The sequence below is a fragment of the Piliocolobus tephrosceles genome, chromosome 1 (genome assembly GCF_002776525.5).
Source record: "Piliocolobus tephrosceles isolate RC106 chromosome 1, ASM277652v3, whole genome shotgun sequence".
Classification (NCBI taxonomy): Eukaryota; Metazoa; Chordata; class Mammalia; order Primates; family Cercopithecidae; genus Piliocolobus; species Piliocolobus tephrosceles.
This window is the reverse complement of record NC_045434.1, coordinates 77738245-77747838: the sequence shown is the minus strand read 5'-3', so window position 1 is coordinate 77747838 and position 9594 is coordinate 77738245. Positions and strand designations below refer to the sequence as shown.

The 9594-nt window shown below is 41.1% G+C and overlaps 1 pseudogene; it reads right to left on the bottom strand.

Moving 5' to 3' along the window:
• Positions 1 to 720: 720 nt before the first annotated feature.
• Positions 721 to 835, bottom strand: LOC111537177 (annotated as a pseudogene).
• Between the last annotated feature and the right edge of the window lie 8759 nt (positions 836 to 9594).

The window sequence follows — 9594 nt, the reverse complement described above, 5'->3', positions numbered from 1 at the left end:
CCTCCTTCCCACCCAGTGTAACCACTGTCCTGACTTTGAGTACCACACATCAGGCTTGCCTTCTGGGGGTCACTTTTCAGAAACTGATTCCAGAGATGCACAGAAAAGACTTCACTTTTTCTTCATCAACAATGCCTGAGGTTGGGGAGGCTTGTGGAGCCTGATCTGGGTGTTCTATGTTACTTTTAACTGTCAAGATCCCTAACTCCTTAACACCACATAAACCGGAGAAATCATAGGGACAGGATTATCTCAGAGAGAAACACAGCGGTGGGCAGCTGGCCAAGTGTGGAGGAAAGTGAGATGAGCTCAACAAGGTGAAGGCATTGTCTAGAGGCAGGAGTTGCAAGAGGTCGGGGCCCCCAGGGACAGACTGCAAAGAAGGCAGGAAACTTAAATATATGCTCATATTTTTACCAAAGGGAGAGAGAAAAGAATTCCAACCCCTTCCTGCAGTCTTCATCCCATCATTATCTCTTTCCATTTCTTCCCCATTCTAGAGACACTAGTGTAAGCAAAGCCACACCCATTGCAAAATAGAAATATAATGTGAGACACATGTAATTTTTTATTACAGTAAAAGATACATAACATAAAATTTCCTATTAGTGGTATGTAGTGCATTCACAATATTGTGTAACTGACACCACTATCTAGTTCCAGAACATTTTAATCATCACAAAGGAAACCCCGTACCAATTACACAATCATTTTCCATTCTCAAAACCATGGTCACATGCCACAAAGAAGGTAGCAATGCCGAAGTTATATGAGTGTACAGGACTCCTCCATGCTCATCAAGGGGAATGCTAACCTTCTCTTCTTTATACCACACTCACATATGTAATTTAAAATTTTTTAGTAACCACATTAACAGGTGAAAACAGACAGATGAAGTTAATTCTAATGCTTTCTTTAACCCAGTATTATACAAGCTATTATCATTTCACATGTAATCATTTAAAAAAAAATTACTAAAATAGGTAACGTTTTCACTTGTACTGAGTCTTTGAAATTGGGTGTGTATTTTCCATACACAGCGCGTCTTAATTTGTACTGGCTATGTGCCAAACACTCAATGACCACACATGGTTAATGGCTACCATGTCAGACAGTGCAGCTCTAAACAATTCATGAGATGCTATCAACATCCTAAATCATCTTTTTAAAAAGTGATTCTTCCATATGCAAAGATTCTAGGCTATGGTTTCAATACAAATTTTATCAATTTTAATTAATGACATTTTAAATGGAAAAATTAATATTAATTTTAACATAGGCTGGGCACAGTGGTTCAAACCTGTAATTCCACAGTATTTTGGGAGGCCGAGGCAGGTGGATCACTTGAGCCCAGGAGTTCAAGAACAGCCTGGGCAACATAAAAAATCCTCATCTCCACAAAAAATACAAAATTTAGCCAGGCAGGGCTGGGCCCCAGCTACTCATGAGGCTGAGGTGGGAGGATGACTTGAGTCCTGGAGGCAGAGGTTGCAGTGAGCTGATGTTGCACCATGGCACTCCAGCTTGGGTGACAGAGTGAGACCCTGTCTCAGAAAAGAAACTTAATATAAATTTACTTTCTTAATTATAAAAAATAAAATATTTGGAAGCTACAGAAAGAAAAAGTGGCTGTAAGTCCTAAAACAAGGGCAAGGATAATCACTTTTTAGCACCAGGTGTGTTAGGACTTCTTTGTGGTTCTTTGCTCATCATATAGCAAATAAAAACTAAATCCCAACACAGCCACTCACCCAGAGACAAACATGCAGACGTCCAAAGGGTCATGACTGCCAGCACACAAGGCCAGGCAGGGTGGCGCCTGAGGACAGTGGCAGGTTTGTCCCATGGCCTGACAACTCTCCTATTTCATCAGCAATTTTCTAGCAAACCAGGAGCCTGCACCGGCCAAATCTAGAAACCTGGACTCAGCCCAGCATCATGGGAAGCTGCCCTGGCAGTTTTAGGGGATGCAGTTGATCCCTTCCACCAGGGCCTTGCGGAAGATACATCTAGAATGGTCACACCTTTGCGCCTTTGCAACCATGTGCCTGAGTGTCCCAAATCCGCCACCACCAGAGCTCCCTCCCTTGTGCTGCCTGGTGCTTATTGGGATGTCCATGCAGACTCCCTTTATCAGGAAGTCTTTAAAAGAAGGGGAAATGTCCCTTTTATTGAGAACTCAGGTGGGAAGAGGAGTGAAGGCAGTGGATGAACTCACTGCCCTTTCAAAACTCCTTCCAACCTCCAGATCTTTCCAGCATTCTCTCTCACACACATTTGGACCTAAGCTTAAAAATGTGACCTGGGTAACGAGGAGGTGAGTTAACTAGTTTGTATCTAACAGGCTTTCCAACCCAAACATTCCAGGGTGCTAGGATGCCATTCATTCCTCCACCTAACAGACACACACACACACACACACACACACACACACACACACACAGAAATCCATACACTTTGCCTGTGTCTCCAGTTCTACCCCATAGAGAAGCACACAAAGGAAGGAGAATACGTCTCCTCAGCCCTGCTAACTCACAGGAAACACACAGATGGCTAAAAAGAAGCACTGTTATTTAGCATCCATGCTCAGAAAGAAGGAAATCTAGCAGAAACCAGAGCTGATATCCAAGAATGCAAAAACATTTTTGGTGGGATGCTTCATGCCACAATGCCCCAAGTCAGAAAAAAAACGCACCATTTCATATGTTTATAACAACATCTGATTTAATATTATACAGTTTTGCTTCATCACAAACCAGAACAAATACTGTCAGATTTATTACATCCTTCTATTCTGAGACTTAAGTAATCATAGTTAGTAATGGAGCCATTCCACAGCTTAAGGAAAAGCTTTACAATTCTTGGGACCTAGGATTCCTGAGAGGCAGGTTATTTTCTAGAAGAATTTAAGGTTTTAAAGCTCTCAGTGGAGCTTGAAATTCATCCTTTCCATTTCACATGAAAAGAGTTTCCTCTGAAGCTTGGCTGGGAGGGAGGAAGAGAGGAAAATGAGTTGGCACAGACTCCCACTGAGCTCTTAGAGAATGGGGCCATCATTCAGCAACATTCTCAGTCTTTACCTTGCCTTTCTTTAAAAAGAAAGAAAGGAAAGGAAAAGAGGAAGAGAGAAAGAAAGAAGAAAGAAAAGAAGAAGGAAGGAAGGAGAAAGAAAGAAAGAAAGAGAAAAAGAAAGAAAGAAAGAAAAGAGAGAAAGAAAGAAAGAAAGAAAGAAAGAAAGAAAGAAAGAAAGAAAGAAAGGGAGAAAGAAAGAAAGACAGAAGGAAGGAAGGAAGGAGAAAAAGAAAATACCATTGGTACTCATGCTTTTAAAATTGTTAATGCTGTATTTGGGACCCTCTTATTTGTTGATTCACAAAGAAACTAATTGATTTTTATAAGGAGATTAAATTTTCTTACAAAACATGCTTTCTCATTTACTCCCCCACACATGCATGCACACAAGGTGATTTGTTACACGATTTGTGCACAATTGTTAGGCCCCAAGCATTGCCTCTGCTTGATTGACAAATTCAGGATTTGTTAATGATGTGGTCATTCACTCTGTTGCATGGAGATTCAGATTGTAGGTTTGGTGCCTTCAGAAATTTGTTCCCTTTCAGGGCATACATGGTCCTCTGCTGTATCCAAAAGTGGGGCTTGGTTCCCTGAGGGCTGGGAGAGGTATGTTTGGATCAGTGTGACCCCATCACCCAAAATGAGCACATCCATGCTTAGCCATGAAGTATTCTAGTACGTTCCATTTTTCTCAGAAAGCCAGAATATGTTACTCCAGTATTCCTTTACATACCACTAAGAATAATGTTAACATTAATGTGGGGTGTGTAGGGGTGATGGAAACTTGGTCTACAGAAAATCAAGTAAAAGTTTAGAACAGTTAGAGTCTTTATAAAAATGAGAATTTCTAGGTTCCATTGCAGAACTACTAAATCAGGATATCTGAGAATCTACCCATGGTAGATTCTACCCATGGTTCACAGGTGATTCAAATACACATACTAGTCTTAAAGGTCCTTTCAGTATTTGGGACCCCTTATTTGTTTCAAATGACCCCCCTTGTTTCAAAACAAGATTGTAGGATCAAACCGGTTTCCGGATGAAGGTACTACCACTCTTTGAATTCATTCTTGCCAACTTATTTTGTAGCATTGCCAGAAGGCATGAGCCCTGAGTTCTAATTCAAGCCCATCACCTGTAATGTGGACAAGTTACTTAACCTTCCCAAAGCTCAGTGACACGCGTTATGCATTCAGAAGGAGAGTGATGATACGTAAGGAGCTTACAAAAGACTCTCACATCCATCCTACTTCACTGGGTCATCAGTAAGATCTAATCGTGTAGAGTGGATGAAGGTGCACTGCAGGTCATGGCACTTTACAAATGCAAGGTACACTTAGAACATGGTCCTATTGGGTTTTGTTTGTGGGTTTTAGTTTTATTTTGTTTTGTTTTGAGATCAAAATATCTGCTTTATTACTGATAAAAATTCCATTGCTTTTGTATTCCTAAACTACATCCTCCAGCCTACGTTTTATCAATAATACTGAATCCCAATACTGAATTTATCTCCCCAGCCTTAGGCAAAACTGGAGAACTACAGGCATCTCCCAACTAGGGAAGGGTCTTTTCTACCAAAATCACCACTTGGACCAAAGGGTCCAGGGTCCTAGCACCTTGAAGGCAACAAGAGCCCAAGTAGAAAAGAGAAGGAGAAAGAGCAGAGCTCAAACTCACTACTTCCAAATTTACCAATCAGATCTCCCCCAAACAAGACAGTGTGAGGAGGCAGAGAGGGGCCAAGACTAAGGAATGTCTCTTCATTTGGACATATTAGGGATAAGTGTGATTATAACACATTTGTTACAGCTAAGTTATCTGTCTCCCCAGATTCCTCAACTTTTCGTTCTTTGAGCCCATTGTGCTTACACATTATGCCCAGTCATATATATATATATATATATGTATATATAAAATAGGGATAGCATCTTCAGAGAGGGAATCAACTCCTACCCCCATCTCCAGTGTCACTTGCATGTAGATCTTTCTAGAAAGGTACTGTTTCTGCCCCACAAGGTTCTGAGATGGGCCAGCACAGTACATTATGTTCTTCAAGGCCTTTCTGTAGTCAAGATAAAAATGGTCAATCCTTTTCTATTTTCCATCTCAAACTATGTCCAGACATCATACTGACCAACAGAACCTATCAGACTGTGCAGCAAAGTCAAGCTATATCACAAAGGTACCTCAACAATAAAATGACAATAAGATGCTCTAGATTTGAACATAAACCCCCTCAACACCAAATTACCAAGGAGTCTGTAGTACAAAATTAAATTCCAAGTTAAGAGCCAAAGAAGGCAAAATGAGAAATTAAAAATCTGAAGTTAAATTATCTCTCAAGTTCAAAAACATTACATTGCAATTTCTTATTCTTTTTGGTGTCAGCAAGAAGAGTTCTGAATGGGCTACGTGGGGTTGGTGTTCTTTCAGCAGCAGTAGCCTAGTATGACTTTTCAGGAAGGGACTTTAGAGTTGGGATTAATGCAACTCCAAGTCTCCGAAGTGTTGCACTCTTTTAAATTATTTTTTAATTGTGGTAAAATATATATAACATAAAATGTACCACCATAACTTCTTTTTTTATTCTTTTAAAGAAAGGGCCTCACTCTACCACCCAGGCTGGAGTGCAGTGGTGTGATCATAGCTCACTGCAACTTGTGAACTCCTTGGCTCAAGTTATCCACCCACCTCAGCCTTCCAAGTAGCTAGGGCTAAAGGCATGCACCACCATGCCTGGCTAATACTTTCATTTTTTGTAGACATAGGGTCTCACTATGTTGCCCGGGCTGGTCTTGAACTCCTGACCTCAAGTGATCCTCTTGCCTTGGCCACCATAACCATTTTTTTAAAGTGTACAGTTCAGGAGTATTAAGCACATTCACTTTGTTTTGCAACCAATCTCTGGAATTCTTTTCATCTTGCAAAACTGAAACTCTATACCTATGAGACAACTACTACTTATTCTCCATTCCCCCATCCACTGGCAACTAGCATTCTACTTTTTGTTTCTATTTTATATCTAGAATAGGGTGACTGCTCTAGGTACCTTATATTAGTGGAATCATATAGTATATGTCTTTATATGACTAGCTTATTTCACTTAGCGTAATGTCCTCAGGGTTCATCCATGTTATAGCATGTGTCAGAATTTTGCTCCTTTTCAAGGCTGAATAATATTCCATTGTATGTATAGGCTAAATTTTGTTTATCCATTCATCTGTCAGTGGACCTGGGCTGTTTCTATTGGTTTTTTTGTTTGTTTTTGTTTTTTTGTTTGTTTGTTTGTTTGTTCTTGCTATTGTAAATAATACTGCTATGAACATGGGTGCATGTACCTCACTTTTTTAACTGCTCAAGAAGTTCAAACAACACAGGAGATGATCATAGCACAAATTTAGAAAATAATCCAGTCCCCAGTCCCAGATAATTTATCCAGGCAAAACTCATCCCTAAAGCCCAATATTTTGTGTTGCCAAAAACGACAGCAGATTCAGAAGGGAAAATTGCTTTACAAGATTCTTCAAAGGGAAAAAGGGTAAATGGTTTTAATTGAAGTGCTTTTCATTCATTGCCAGGTGACCATAATTCTTGGAGAGGCTAATTATGGCACCATTTTTTTGTTTTGTTTATTTGTTTTTTACCATATCTGGGGGAAATGAACTCATTCCTGTAAACAGTCTGCTCTGACAGTAGCATTTGAGACATTGTTGCTTTAAATGCATTTTCATGGTTCAAAATAAAAGCACTATTAAAAAGTATTTCTTCAATAAGGATTTATTTTCTCCCTAAGAAGCTTAAAATGTGGACACCATGAACAATGACCAGAGCTGCTGAGTATGGCATAACAAAGAGAAAACAAAGCACTCATCCTGTCCTCCAGATCATGCCCAGAACACTGTCTGCCAACATGTGGCTTGCCAACTGGAATGATGCAAATGTCAGACCCACATCTGTGGAAAGGGGGCTTGTCCCACAGGAAGCAAGCTATTGGGGAATGGGGAGAATGATATAATTAGAAATTTAAGACACAGTATAACTCAAAAAAATGTTGGCTGGGCAGCACATTGCTAAGACTTGAAATCTTTATTTTGTTCTCTTTTCAAAAGCCCTGTGAGCATAATGAGAAGAATATGGCTTTAAGAACTGAGATTCACCCCATCAGGAATTAATGGTGTCCAGAAACTATGTGAACAATCTTATTTGACATCCCCAAGACGTTTATATCTGTCCAGTGCAAAATCAGAGGGGGGAACATGTTAATTTTCTCAGCCTTTTGATAGCACATGTACAAGATCTCTTAGCCCTACAAAAAGCTCCAAATATATTCTCTAGGACTTCAGCTGCCTTAAAATATAGACTTGCATTTATCTTGGCCACATTAACGAGATCTGTTTGACCAATACATTTATATTTATGATGACTAAGGGCAGATTATGGTTGTTAAAATTTGTCCTTGGGACATGAAAACACTCCTCTGTCATTAATACATTTTGTAATATAAACTATGATGTCAGGTCAACATAAAGGGTAAAAACGTTCCTAAAGTATGCACACATCATTTTTTAAAGCAATTGAGCCTAATGGAATAACAAAGGTCATCATAACAAACCATTACAGCCTTGGTCTTGGCAACTCTGGCCACAGAAGAACCTCCAAGAAATGATCATCATTTCTCCAATGTTATGGCATCCAGACGACAGGAATGGCTCGCAAATGAGTCATACGGGCTCAGATCCGCGGTAGCTATGTGAGCGCTGGACGATCAATTATTCATGTGTTTACAAAGAGCTTTCCTGGTTGATGTTAACCAGAGCTGCCTGCAATGAAGAGCTCTCCAGCTGTCCTCGGCCATCCTGGGCCTCGGACTAACAAGCAGCTTTAATTGCTGGGCAGGTCATGTGGAAGGTGCTCCTCCCCTAGACCCAGTAAATTCAATCTCTCTGAGACTTTATTAGGTGTAAAAATGTTAATCAGAAACAATTATGACAATAATACTTTATTTACAGTACTCCCAGTAAATTCTAAAGAGGGAGACAGAAGTTAGACTTAACTTAGTTCCCACAGAGATCCACCAGGATTGGAGACTGACCAATACCAGGTCAGGGATTGGTCGAGGACATAACAAATGCCAGGGAAGGGGAGGGACTAGGGGTTGTGGGTTTCACAAGGAAGGTAAGAGGAAGAGCAATCTAGAATGCTCTCTGAAGGTAAAGGAGATGACTGAGGACCAGCAAGGGTGAATGCACTAGATTGGCCAACAAATAGTCAAATGCGAGTGAACTTGACCTGCCCATCAAAAATGGCCTTGGAAGAGGCTGAATGGGAAGTCACTTCTCAGTCCTTTTTGTTACTTTACACAACCTACAGCCTGTCCAGGAAGAATAACAATATAATTAAGGCAATTCTTCTCTCTGAGCCAGGCTATAGAGCATGGGAGCAGGTGCCCCACCACCCAATTCCTCAGCTGTGTTTGGAGGGACAGCAGGATTATCGTCAGAGCTGTGGCCCAAGCCTCTTCCTTTGAAGAGAGTGTAGTCAGAGCAGACGAAGGGATGCCTAAGGGACTTTTTTATTATCCCAATTCCAAGAACATTTGTGGTACTGAGCCAGATTCTTCCTCTTGTTTGAAATTGGGTAACTTTAGATATCATCATAATTCATTTATCCATTCAGAGAAAGTGGTTGAAGCAAACAATCTCTGTTCTTGCAGATAGCAAAGCACAGTAGTGCTTTGTGCAGGTAGAGTCAGGGCCATAGGACTCCTGAGGTAATTCTGCTTTATATGGTGGAAGGCAACACTAGTTGAGAGGAGTTGCAATAGAAAGGAAAATCTAGGGCCAGGTGTGGTGGCTCACACCTGTAATCCCAGCACTTTTGGAGGCCGAGGCAGGCAGATCATGAGATCAAGAGATCGAGACCTTCCTGAACAACATGGTGAAACCCTGTCTCTACTAAAAATACAAAAATTAGCTAGGTGTGGTGGTATGCACCTGTAGTCCCAGTGAGAGGTGAAGCCAGCTGGACTCCCTGGGTGGAGTGGGGACTTGAAAAACTTTTCCGTCTAGCTAGAGGATTGTAAATGCACCGGTTAGCACTCTGTAAAATGGACCAATCAGCACTCTGTAAAATGGACCAATCAGCACTCTGTAAAATGGACCAATCAGCAGGACAAATAAGGGAATAAAAGGTGGCCACCCCAGCCAGCAGCGGCAACCTGTTTGGGTCCCCTTCCATGCTCTGGAAGCTTTGTTCTTTCGCTCTTCACAATAAATCTTGCTGCTGCTCATTTTGGGTCCATGCCACCTTTAAATGTTGTAACACTCACTGCGAAGGTCCACAGCTTCATTCTTGAAGTCAGCGAGACCAAGAACCCACCAGAAGGAACCAACTCTGGACACACCAGCTACTTGGGAGGCTGAGGCAGGAGAATTGCTTGAACCTGGGAGGCGGAGGCTGCAGTGAGCTGACATCGCACCACTGCACTCCAGCCTGGCAACAGAGTGAGACACTGTTAAA